Here is a 13187-nt window from a genome sequence, read left to right on the forward strand (position 1 = left end):
GCCCACTTCCCCAAGACCCCGGGCTTCTCTCTTGAGCCTCCAGGGCTCCCTGCCCTGCTGGAGTGGGCCAGGACATCTGCACCTTGTCATTCCCCTGAAGGAGTTCTGGGCCACCAAACTGGCCGGGCCACCACGACGAAAAGTCCCAGCTTCCGATCCGGGTCGTTGGCTACTTCTGGAGTCTTAAAAACACATTCTGCTCGTTTCCCCAGATGCTCCCAGGTGCTGAGTTTATGAGACGCGAGCAGAAGGGGTGAGGGTGTCTTCCTCCCCGCCTCGCCCCCGCCCTGGAAACCTGCGATCCACAGTGGACCCAGCTCCTGCTTTGGGCTGGGGACGGGCTGTTGCCATCTGGCGCCTCATCTGCAGAGGGTGGGGGGTGGTCTCTGGAGTCTTTTGGATGAGAAGGGGTTTCTGAAGAATGGAGGGTTCTCAGCAGCCCCCCTAAGGCTTAGAGGGGGCTGATGGAATGCCAAGGGCCTGATAAATGGTGAAGAGGAAAGGCCCGTGGGAAGGCTTGTCTGGGAGGTACCTCCTGGGAGTGTCGGGAACACTGGGTGCTAGGGACCCGGGCTCAGGCCAATGCCAGCACTTCCCCGTGTACTGCTCGGTCAGACAGGGATGACAGCGGTCCCTGGGAAGTTGTGTGTGATGCAGGGGTGCCCTCCCTGTGGAAGCCTGGCAGGTCTGTGCTCAAGGACGCCACCCGGATGTCATGGATGGACCCCTCCGAGGGGGCCCGTGAGGGCAGAGCAGGGGGAGGGGGTGGGGTACAATTCCTTGGGAACCTGCCATCACCCCACTGCTCCTGGAGAGTCCCCAGGGGGATGTGGGCGGGCAGGGGTGGCTAGGGGACAGCTCCCAGAGCCCCAGCGATGGAAACAGGGAGATGGTGTGTGCATGTGCTCATGTGGGTATCGCGAATGCCCTTCTGTGACCACAGCCAATAACTGCCCTCTCTGTTTACGGTGAATTCTGAGCGCTGGTTTCCGGATGGTACACCAATCCTGCACACCCGGGACAAACCCCAAGGGTCAAGACGCAATACTTTTTCTAAACATTCTCAAGATTTTGTGAAGGATTTTTGCCTCTATGTCCGTGAGGGGTGTTTGTTCTGTTTCCTCACTCTGTCTGCGTCTGCTTGGGTCATCAGGGTAATGCTGGCCTCTTCTGTGTTTCTGAGAGTCTGTGTAGCACGGGCGTGATTTTTTCTTTAACCCTCAGATCTCGGGCTTCTCCTTTCCTAACTTCTCAGAAAGCGGAGCTGACCCTTCAATTCACAACTGACTCTGGGGAGAGGAAGGGAGGGGAGGGGTAGGTATGGGAGAGCAAGAGAGAAGGGAGGGGAGGGAAAGGGAAGGGAGAGCAGAAGAGGGGAGGGGAGGGGAAGGGAGGGGAGGGGAAAGGAGAGCAGGAGAGGGGAGAGGAGGGGAAGGGACTTAGCCATATTTAACAAGCAGGAAGAAGTAGAGTTGATACACAATGTCACATTAGTTTCAGGTGTACCACTTTTTAAAAAAACAAGGTCAAATCCCACTGTGCCAGAGGGCTGCCATGTTGTCAGAAGTCCGCCTTGGCTAGATTCCCTGTCACTGCCCCAGGCTGGATGTCAGGTAGGGCAGGATCAAGCCCCAGGAGCTCTCAATATGACACCGCCTCTGCCCTTCCTTCCCCTCCCCCACAGCCAGCTGGACCCAGACCCCAGGGGCTTCCACTCGCTCCTCCTGTGGGCTGGAGCTGGTCCTGAATTCACCCAGCGCCCTCCCACCTCCTGGTTTCTAATCTCTCCCATCCCGTCCACCCAGCTGCCCCCCGCCCATACGCCCAGCCACCAGGGCAAAGGTGATCCCTTCCGGGAGCTGGAAGAACAGGAATCCGGAGGCTGCCTGCAAGGATCTTGAGCACAGAAACCGGCAAAGGTCATTTCTCTGGCTGAGCAGAGTCTGCAAAAGTCCAGGCAACAGAAACAACAGGAATGTTGGCTCGTCCCTGATGTCACTGCAACCGAGGGCTCCGAGGGTGTGGACGCCAGGGCTGTAGCACGTTGGGGGGGGATCTGGGCGGAGCCTCTTTGACAGAGAAGGTGTCCCTTGGCGTCTCCTGGTGCCATAAGGAAAAGGCCTGAGGACCTGTTCCCTCGAGGTGACCTGGCCCCAAAGATGTGGGCCAGAGCTCTGCGTGCCTGGGTTTCCTCTGTCAAGGTCCTGTGGTTGGAGGGCAAAGCTGGAGTCGGGCTGGGCCGCTGGTGTTGAGGAAGAGCGCACACATGGGAGTCAGACACACCTGGCTTCAAATTCTGGCCCTGACGAGTCTTTGATCCCTCTGAGCCTCGGTTTCCCCCTCTATAAAATGGGGATGACGCTTGCCCTGCCCGGGTGTGAGCATTAGAGCGAGGGAGGCCAAGCCCCCGGTTTAGGTCTGGCAAAGCAGAATGAGCTCCCTGGACCACCGTGTCCCCAGAGAGGACCAGGTGTGTCCCCAGGGCACTCGGGGACGGAGGCTTAGGGGCTCGGGTGGGCAGCTGTCAGCTGGGAGCTTGGAACCTGGGGGTGGGCGTGTGCCCACGTCATGGTGGGCCCAGCTCGGGCTGGCTTCTGGCGTGGTTGGCCTGGACCCTGGTGTGGGGGTGGGCAGGCCAGGGCGGGGAGTGGGAGACCCGTGTTCCTTCCCCGTGAGAGCGGGCTTTCTGGAAAGCTCTTGGAGGAACCTCAGAGGCAGTGAGTACCTCTCAGGGTGGCGGGAAGTACAGTTTGCACCTGATCACCTCCTTCCGTCTCCACGGCAACCGCAGGCGTCAGGGAGTCTGTGACCATGGTCACTGTGGCCCAAGTCCGGTGCGAGGGAGGAACCCCACTCCAGCCCCGGAAAAGGGACAAAACGGCTGTTCACTCTGGTGGGGAGGACTTGGGGAAGGGGGGCTGGAGAGAGGGAGCTGGGTGGGAGGACCAGGGCCGCTGGGAGGGGTGAGGTGGGCCCGTGGCCAGAACTCAGGGATCTTGCTGGCTCTGCAGCGGCGCTCTGCCCTGGGGAGGGGCTGCACCTCCAAGTCCAAGTTCACAGGTAACAGAGGCACTGGGAGTTGGCCTTCTGAGGGCAGGCACTGGGGGGGGGGGGCCCTCAGAGAAGACCAAAGCATCAGGCTTCATCATGGTCACAGTGAGGACCTGGCAAAGGAGAGCCTCGGGGCCCCCAAATGCTGCACCCCCACCATGGGAAGAGGTGGCCCTGGGGCTTGTCCCGGTGACCCTTCTGTGTGCTCACAGAGGCACGCGCACACGCACGCACACAGGTCCCAGCCTGGGCCAGAGCTCAAGCCCGTGGGTCCAGAGTGCCCATCACCCTGGCCTGACTCGAGAGCTAGCGGGAGGCGGGAAGGAAGGGCCGCTCGTAGGGCCAATGCTGTATCCAAACCCACGTGCCCTTGTGGTGAAGGATCTAGATTCCTGCTGCGGGGAAACGGAAAAGGCAGGCACGAAGACATTAACTTTCCTGTTAATCCATCATTTTGCTATCACGTTGCTTTGAGATAAGCCAGCGCGCTACTGTGCCCTACACCACCCGCCCAAATTCTCATACACACACACACACGGACACACAAACACACCCACACGGACACAGACACACATCAAACCAAGCGGGATGATGCGTATTGTTTTATAACCTGCTGTTCGTGTCATCGGATGACACGTCTCTGGGTGCTTCCACAGCGTCCCATGGGGCCACCAGCCACACACCTGCTGAATTCACTTTCTCTTTTTTAATTTTTTTTAAAAGATTTTATTTATTTATTTGACAGAGAGAGCGATCACAAGCAGGCAGAGAGGCAGGCAGAGAGAGAGGGGGAAGCAGGCTCCCCACTGAGCAGAGAGCCCGATGCGGGGCTGGATCCCAGGACCCCGGGATCATGACCCGAGCCGAAGGCAGAGGCTTTAACCCACTGAGCCACCCAGGCGCCCCATCTTTTTTAATTTTTAATTCCAGTGTAGTTAACGTGCATTCGTTTTCTGAACCAGGCCTCTCTGAGTAGATACTGGTTTCTTAGGCTTCTGGAAGCTTTTCTCCACTGGAACCCACACCCCTGTGCAAACTTGCTCCCTCTTGGTGCACACGTCTGTGACATTCTCCTCACGGGACATTCCCAGAGATGGGAAGGGGAGCAGAAGTGACACCCAGGCAGCGGAGGCAGGGGCTAGGAACCAGGCCTCCCAGCTGAGAGCCCGGGCGCAAGCCCCCGCGTTGCCACTCCCCGCAGGAGGTCATCGCCGCTGCAGAGCTGTAGACAAATCAAGGGTGACGATGACAGTCCCCACTGCCCAAGGGTCAGGAGGGACGGATGACACACGAGGCATGCTGTGACGGACGGAGTAAGGGCCCCCCAGGGACCTCCGCTTCCAAATGCCCAGGACCCAGGACTCTGCCATTAGGTGGGCATTGGGACAGCAGATGGAATCAAGGCTGCTCACCAGCTGACCCTATGCAGGGAGCGTAACCCGGCTCCTCCGGGTGGGCCCTATGCAGTCACCGGATCCTTGGAAGTGGAAGGGGCCGGTCGAAAGCTCGGAGCGGGCGGGTGGGGGCTCAGCCTGCTGGCCTCCGGGCTGGGGGAAGGGCCTCCGGGAGCTGGGAAAGAAACGGACTCTCCCCTGGACGCTCTAGAAGGAACCAGGCCTGCCACACCTTGATCATAGCCGCCCCCTCCCTCTCTGTGAGACGGGCGTGGACTTGTGACCCCCCAGACGGTAAGACAATGACTTGCTGCTCCTTTAAGCCCCTAAGCACACGTGGCGTGTTCTGGCCTCGATGGGAGCCTGGACCCCGTGCCTCCCTCGGGCCCACCCCCAGCCCCACGGGCTGCTGTGGCCAGTAGTCCCCTCCCCTCCAGAAAACACAGCAGCCATCAAACCCGAGGTCTCTGGGATCACCCAGCCCGGCAGCCTCTGCACAGAGGGTGACCCGAGGCCCATCGAGGCCGTGGGGACCACACCCAGGGCCCAGGGAACCGTGGAGCTGTCCCTGAACCCCCGCCCTCAGGCTCCCTGGCTCCAGGCCACACACTGACCCCTCCAGCCCCATCAAGTTCCTCTGTATGTCATCCGAACCTTCTTTCCAAAGGAGCTGGTGGCCGGGATTGAAGGGGTCCCCCCGACCTAGAACTTTGAAATGTCTCCTTGGCCCCTGATAAAGTTATCATATGTCAAAATAAGAGGCAGGAAGTTGGGGTTTCTGAGGCTCCCCCAGAAACGACCGCGGGGCAATGGTGGGGCTAGGGTGGAAGGCGCCTCTCCAGGAAACACCACCCTGGGTATTACAGGCTGAACTGTGTCCCCCGCCCCCCCCATACAGAAGTACGGTGAAGTCCGAACCCCTAGCATCGGAACGTGACTGTATTTGCAGCCAGGGCCTCAAAGACATGATTCAGTTAGAAGGAAGTCAGGAGAGCGGCTCAGACCCAGCAAGGCAGGGGTTGCGCAAGAAGAGATTTGGACACAGACACACACAGAAGGAAGACCCTGGGCAGAGCCAGGAAGAAGGTGAGGTGCTTTGACCTTGGACTTCTGGCCTCTGAGAACCGTGAGTGAACGCGCTTCTCTTGTTGGAGCCCCCAATCCGCGGCCCAGGGACGAGAATGCCGTGAGTTTATCGGGCCAGCTGGCTCTCACCCATCAGCACAGGAAGAGCGAGGCTCCGGGGAGAGCGGGACCCGCGCCAGGCTGGGGGCAGGTCTGGAGCATGGAGCACTGCACCCGGCCCAGGCCTGCACCACCCTGCTGGCGGGGCTGGGATGCATTCTGGGTCGGGTGGGATGAGCACTGTGCAAGGAGCCGCCCAGGAGATGCTGGCATCTCGGCAGAGCCCACTCCAGCCTCCTGAGCCCCCGGCTTGGGAGAAGTGGGAGCAACCCGTTCTGCAGGAAATCCCCGTGTCCCCAGCCCCTTTCCCCGTCCGCGGAAAACTCCAAAAGGGGCAAGAGGCAGGAGAGCAGGAGTTAGAAAAATGCACGGACGCCCGGATCAGCTGCCATCTGGCTCCAGGAGGAAACCGAACATCTGGCTGCCACTGTGGCCCGCGGCTTTTATGTAACGCACGTGTGAGCCCACGTGTCCGGGCGCGGGCTGGTGGCCCGGCCACGCTCCCCCTGACTCTGTCCCGGGTGTGAAACGCACCTCGTGATAAGACGGCTGTTGTGGGGCCAGGGTGCTGCTGGACCAGGGTGCCTGGTACGGGCTCGGAGCTCCGAGCGCCCTCCCCGCGCCCCGCAGAGCCCCTGTGCACAGGCACGTGTGTGCACACGCAGTCTGGGCTGGCTGGCCGAGCCGTTTCCTCCCGCGTGAAATCACACACAGGCAACCACTAAGCTGGCTTCCAGCTGCCCTCTTCGGGAACCCGTGCGTTCACAGACACTTCCACGCCCAACGCTTCACAGGCTATGGCGCACGTAGGTGCAAACCTGGAAACACAGACGTTCACATTCACGCACGTACACTGATACACACGCCTACGTAGAAAATGGCACACGCATGGGCTCACACTCAGTGACCCCGCTACACCTGGCCTTGCCTATGTTTCTACACACACGTATGTGCGCTCTTGCACAAATGTGCACACTCAAACACTGGCACATGGCCCAGCCTTGCCAGATTTAGCAAGTCAAAATGCAGCGTGTGATGTTTAGGATGCACATATACTGAAAAACTGTTCATTTATTCAAAGTTCAAATTCAACTAGTGGACCTCTGTTTTCTCTTGGAATCCTAACACGCATACATTCATGCACACACGTACACACTCTTACTCATGAGGATTGTAAGGTCCCCAGGCCCGGCCTAGGACATGCCGGGTCCCGGCAGAATTTCTGAAATCTTCCTGCGTCTTGTCATTGGCCCCGCTGCTGCCACCCTGGCCACGGCGCCGCTCTGGGCCCCCCTGTTCCTGAGGCTAAGAGCCTGGCCCAAGTCTAGGCTCGCCGGTGGGAGAGGGAGCCCTTCCAGGCTCACTGGGACCCTGAGAAAATGCCTCTCGCCAGCAGCCCAGCTGCAAGGTCTGGCAGGAGCAGCGGCCAAGCCCTGGGAAGAGCCCCACCCAGAGCCGAAGCCTGCCCGGCCTCAAGGAGGGACTTCCAGTGGGGGGTCAGCGATGCGATCAGAGCCCCTGGAGACCCAGCTCAGCCTCTGCTGCATCTGGTACGGCATCCCTGGTGGCAGGCAAGTCAGGGCAAGTGTCTTGAAACCCTCATTTCTCAGCTGAAATCCTTCACCCAGAAGGGTTTGCATGGAGGGACAGTAGTGAGCAAGGTCCTAGGATGACCTTGGCACAGAGAGAAGGGTCCCCGGAGGGGAAGACCCAGACCTCCCCGCCCACCCCCACTCCCCTCTATAAGAGAGGAAGTCTAGTCCGGGGCCCCAGGCCAGCAGATGCGCGGAGAGTCTCCTGAGAGCCTCACAGAGAACAGGGTGAGTTTAAGAAAGCATCTCTTTCCCCACTTAGCCTGTTTTTTGGTTACATAAGAACGCATGTTCATTATTTAGAAGTGAGCACGTAGAGGAAAGCCAAAAGCAAACATTTTTTTTTATTCCTTTGAGACATTCTTTATGCATTCATAAAAATATGATGTATTTTGACCAAAAAAAAAAGTCGTTAAACACTGTAGTCTTGTGACCTACTTTTTTCATTTACTGACATATTGTGAATATCTGCCTCCATCAATGATTAAATATCTACCCCTTGATGTTTAACAGCCTCCCGACGATCCCTGATATGGAAAAGCCATATATCTATATCAGTTTGTTTTATTAATTGAGATGAAATTCACATGCCATATACAATTAACCGATTTAAAGTGTACAATTCAGTGGTCTTCAGTATATTCATGAGGTTGTTCCAAACCCTTTGCATCACTCCAAAATTAAACCCCACACCTACTTCTCTGTGAGCTCCTCTGTCCCTTTGGATAGAACGTGCAGATAGAACCATGCAATGATTCTATCATTGTGTCTGGCTGCTTTAGGTATAATGTCTTCCAGGTTCATCCTTGATGTACCAGGTGTCAGAACTCCGTTCCCTTTTACAGCTGAATAATATTCCATTGCGTGGCAGGACCACATCTTGTCTATCTCTCCAGCCTGTGGTAGACATTTGGGTAGTCCGCATTCTCCAGCTGTCATGAACGGTGCCGTCGTGAACGTTCGTGATGAGTGTCTGTTGAGTCCTTGCCGTCAGTTGTAGGCACAGACCTTGGAGTGGAACGGCTGGGGGACAGGGAAATCCTGTGCGTGACTTTTGGAGGAGCCGCCACCTACCTGTTTTCCACAGCAGCTGCACCATTTACAATCCCACCCGCGGGATGTCAGGAGCCCCAAGTCTCCACCTCCCTGCCCACACGTCCCTGCATTTGCAATGCAGCCATTCCAATGGGTATTAACGTAGACCCCCAGGTTTGCTGTAAATATGAGTTACTTCTGTTCAACAGTGAGTATTTCTGTTGTTTAAGACAGAAATGGGGATTTTGGAGGGGGTGGGGGCCAGTGTGGGGGATTTTGCAATGGTAGCCCCGGCAAATTCACCCAAAGACTGTATGTTTTCTCAGGCGCTGTTCGCTGTCGCATTTGTTTTTCTTCTTTGCGAGTTACCTGTCCTTGTCATCTGCCCTTCCCTTGTTCATGAACCCGAAGCGTGCTGAGTGGCCCTCCCCGGTGCTCGTCCACAGCCTGCCATGCTGAGGGCAAGATCATCCTGCCGGACAGAGGTAAGAGGTTGCTGGAAACAGGTGGCCTCTCTTAGGGTGGGAGGATAAGGCAGAGCAATGGCTTTCAGTTATTTAAAAGAATAAGGAAACCCACCTGCAGAGGTTAGGATGTCCCTGGCTTGGGACACCTGGCTCCCCAGGTGACTCCAGGACGGCCAAAATTGAGAACCAGCAACCCTGACCTCCAGGACCCTCAGCTGGAAAAATCAGTGGTGTCCAGCGGGGGTGTGGCCCAAGCCTCTGAGCCTTTAGCAAGAGTCCCGAGTTTCATCACCCCAGCTGGTTCAGCAAGGCCGGGGTACCTAATTCTGTCACTAATTCTACCACCCCACTGTGGGTGAGAAGGAGGGAAACCGGTTTGTGTTTATTTTGCTCCTACAAGTCCTGAGGCTGCGGAGTCACTGGCTGTTAGTTCCGAGGTGTTTCCTCCTGCGGATGAACCCAAACCAGGCTCTGGGTCAGCGGGTGGAGGCTACACGACATCGGGCAAGTCTCCTGACTGCTCAGAGCATCGGCATCGGCATTGGCATCTCTAATGGGATGAATGGGGTTGTTTTTAGAACTGGCTGTGTCGGGGTTTCGGTCTCTGGGCGTCTCTGGTGCGTGAGTGATCAAGCCTCTTCGGGACGGGACGGGACGGGGTTTCTGTTCGTTGTAACCAACACAGTCAGGCGCAAACAGGAGGCTGTCAGCGTGGTCATGGAAACGAAGGGCACTCACTTTAACCAGAGGGGCCCTGAGCAGGCTCACAGACCAGACCAGTCCCCACTCCTGGACCCCCACCCCAGGAAATCGGGGGTGGGGGGAGCCACGTTAACCTCCTGCCCCTGTCTCCATGTCTGGGTTACCCCAGACAAGCGTGGTAACAGTAGCTTCCACTGATAAAAGCCCACCAAAGATACAAGAGCTGACACTTACCCAGACCCCCTAAGCTGGCTCCTTTTGTCCTCACTTGCTCGGTTCACAAAGAGAAGGTCCCAGAAGCGTGAGGTGGCTGACCTGCATTGCTCGGCATCTTTACACTACCAGACCCCCTTTCCTTTAGTACACATTGGCTCTGATTTGTCTTTTCATGAAATGGCATCATTTTCGGCCTCATTCTTATACTTCGTTAGACTTTTCTCTCTCTCTCTCTTTTTTTTTTCAAGTCATCTCTCTACCCAACGTGGGGCTCAAATTCACAACACCGAGGTCAAGAGTCCCATGCTCTACCGACAGAGCCAGCCAGGTGCCCCTCAGCCTTTCTTTTAATATAAGCATTTAAACTTGAAAGTTTCCTTGACGGATCATTTCTGTGCATCCCACGCATTTTTTTTTAAGGATTTTATTTTATTTATTTTGAGAGAGGGAGAGAGAGCGTGCACGCACGCACTAGTTTGGGGGAGGGGCAGAGGGAGAGCAGGGAGCCCGACATGGGACTCGATCCCAGGACCCCGGGATCATGACCTGAGCTGAAGGCAGACATTTAACCGACTGAGCCGCCCAGGCATCCCCACATCCTTTCATTTTTTAACCTTTCTAGATCCTTACATTTTCAGTGGATCCTTTATATATATATATATTTTTTTTAAATAAGAGACTTTTATTTTTATTTAAAGATTTTATTTATGTATTTGAGAGAGAGAGAGGACGAGCACACACGAGCGGGGGAGGAGCAGAGGGAGAGGGACGAGCAGATTCCACGCAGAGCACGGAGCCCGACGTAACACTCCATCCCAGGACCCCGGAATCACGACCTGAACTAAAATCAAGAGTTGGGCGCCCAACCAAATAGCCACCCGGGCACCCCTCAGCGGATCCTTTCTAAACTTCATCCGTCTGGATGTTTTATCCACCCAACTTTAGAATCTTTTCACTGGTGGGTTGAGTCTAATTCTGTGTCCTGTTATTATGGATATATTTCGACTAATTTCTACCATCTTATTTTGTTTCATTTTTTTATATGGTCTACATTTCTTGTTTCTTTTTTCTCCTTTCTCATCCCTTTTTTTTCCTTTAAACTTTTACTTATTTCTGTCATGTCACCCCCAACGTGGGGCTCGAACTCAGAACCCCGGGATTAAGAGTCACATGCTCTACCAACTGAGCCAGCCAGGCGCCCCTCTCATCCCTTTTTGAATTGAGTTTGTTTGTTTTTTTTTCTTTTCACTTTTCTCTCTCAGATTTGAAATACATTCTATTTCTCTTGCTTCACTTGCCAGACGCTCGTGCGCGTAGCTGGCTTGAGGTCTAACCCTGGCAAAGGCCGGTCTCCCTCTGGAACAACACCCAGCCTCCAGCCTTGACCCACCCCGACCTGCTTTCCCGGGTTGTCTGGCAAGTGAGCATGTCTCTTGGTTGAAGCTCCGGGGGAAACCCTTGTTCCCGTCTGTTTTCCCTTACCCACCCCGTTAGGGCTTTCTTTACTCTTCCTTCCCGGGTCTTCTGTCCCCCCATCATCTTCCTTCTTGCTGAAATGTTTCCTCCCGAGCAGGTGGCGGGGAAACTCCCACGGTGCTGTGAACGCGAAGTCCTCACTGCCCGCTCCGGCCTCCCTCACTCTCGTCTCTTAACCCTCCCTCTCCTCCCTCTCCACTTCACATTCTGAGAAAAAACACCCATATATCTTAGTTTCCCTTTTGTTTCAGATCTAGTCAACTGATAGTCACTTTATCTGAAATATATATATATATTTTTTTTTTAAGATTTTTATTTATTGTCAGAGAGAGCACAAGCAGGGGGAGCAGCAGACAGAGGGTGAAGCAGGCTCCCCACTGAGCAGGGAGCCCAATGCGGGGCTCGATCCCAGGACCGTGGGATGATGACCTGAGCCGAAGGCAGAGGCTTAACTGACCTGAGCCAGTTCAGGGACCCCTGAAATATATTTTTCACTTCTAGACGTACAATTTGCTTTTTTTTTTTTTTTAAGGTTTTATTTTTAAGTAATCTCTACCCCCAACATGGGACTCGAACTCATGACTCTAGGATTGAAAGTCTGCACCAACTGAGCCTGCCAGGCCCCCTACCCCTGATTTGCCTTTTAACTCTTTCCTTTCCTGATCGCTCCTTTCTGCCGGCTCCCTCGTAGTGTGCCCTTGATCTCTGGGTGTAGGTGTCACACTGGCCATTCTGCTTCTGGGTCTCACTGTCCCTGAGTCTGCTTGCTCTGCTGAACGCCATTCAGCGCCGTCCCGGAGCGCCCTGGGGGCCCTACGTGGCCGCGTCTTCTTGCAGGAAGGGTTTGCTTTGCTTCTGCCTGTCGTCAGGATGTCCACTCCAGGCTCGGAGCTGGAGCCCGAAGCCAGCTGGCCACCCCCCGGCTCCCACACGGTTGTTGCTGGGGGGTAGGGGGGTCCCCCCTGCAGCGCTGTTGCCATAGGAACCTGGGCTCCACGTGGGACTTCTGAGTGCTACAACACCTGCTGTGTAGACAAGGTGATAAGTGAATTCATCTGAAAGCCTGGGACCCTGGCGACAAAGAGCCTGCAGGTCAAGATCAGACCCCCTGGGATGCAGCCCTGGTTCTCCCTTAGAGCTGTGTGACCCTAGTCTAGGCCTTGTACTCTCCATGCACGCCGTGGGTATAACCATTGTGTCTCATTCCTGGAGTTGGCCAAGCACAGAGGTCGGCGTGTGCCCACCACTTGGCTAGTGCTGAATAAATGTGCGTGTGAGGCCCGCAGAGAACTTTCCAGCAAAGCCGGCCGGGTGCCCTTTACACACGATGCCATGTTTTTACCCCACAGCCCCAAGAGGTGAGACTTGCAATAACAGTAATGGAGGGATGAGAAACCCGAGGCTTCACGAGGCCGGCAGCCGGGTGAAGAAGGTGGGTGCTTCGAGGCCCTTCCAGAAGAATCCGCCAGCCTCTGGTTGAGACCCGGCCCTCCTCACCAGCCACATCCTGGCTCTTCGGGCCCCGGGGCTCCCAAGGAAGCAGTGGTCCCTCCCTGCTTGGCACCCCAGCCTGGGGTCCTCCGCTAAGGAGGATCGGGTTCTAGGCCTGGGGGCCCATCGGCCAAGCCCCTGGTGTGTTCCCAAGCTGGCTGAAGAAACAGGCAGAATGCCTTGTCTTCCTGTTCCCATAACCCCCTTCCGGTCCCCAGGGGAGCCCCTCGCCACTTGACAACACTCTGAAGAAGGACCGGAAAGCGGCAGGCTTTATCTCCCCCTCCTCGGGGAGAGGCCCGGTTGGAATGTGTGCCCTGATAACGGGACCTGCGAGGGCCTGGGGCGGTGGCCGCCTGTCCCGGGCTCCGGGACCTGTGGAGCTGGCTGATAAGGGCTCAGTGGACGGGGGCCTCCGAGCCGCAGCCCCCACCGAGGCAAGCGGCAAGCAGGCTGTGGGGGGCAGTCGCCGCGGCAGAGTTCCCACGCAGGGTGCACAGCCTGGGTGCGGGGGGCGGTTAAAAGGGGAAATCGCCGGGCGCCTGGGTGGCTCCGTGGGTTAAGCGTCCACCTCTCGG

This window comes from Martes martes (assembly GCF_963455335.1).
Source record: "Martes martes genome assembly, chromosome: 12".
In the NCBI taxonomy this organism is placed as follows: domain Eukaryota; kingdom Metazoa; phylum Chordata; class Mammalia; order Carnivora; family Mustelidae; genus Martes; species Martes martes.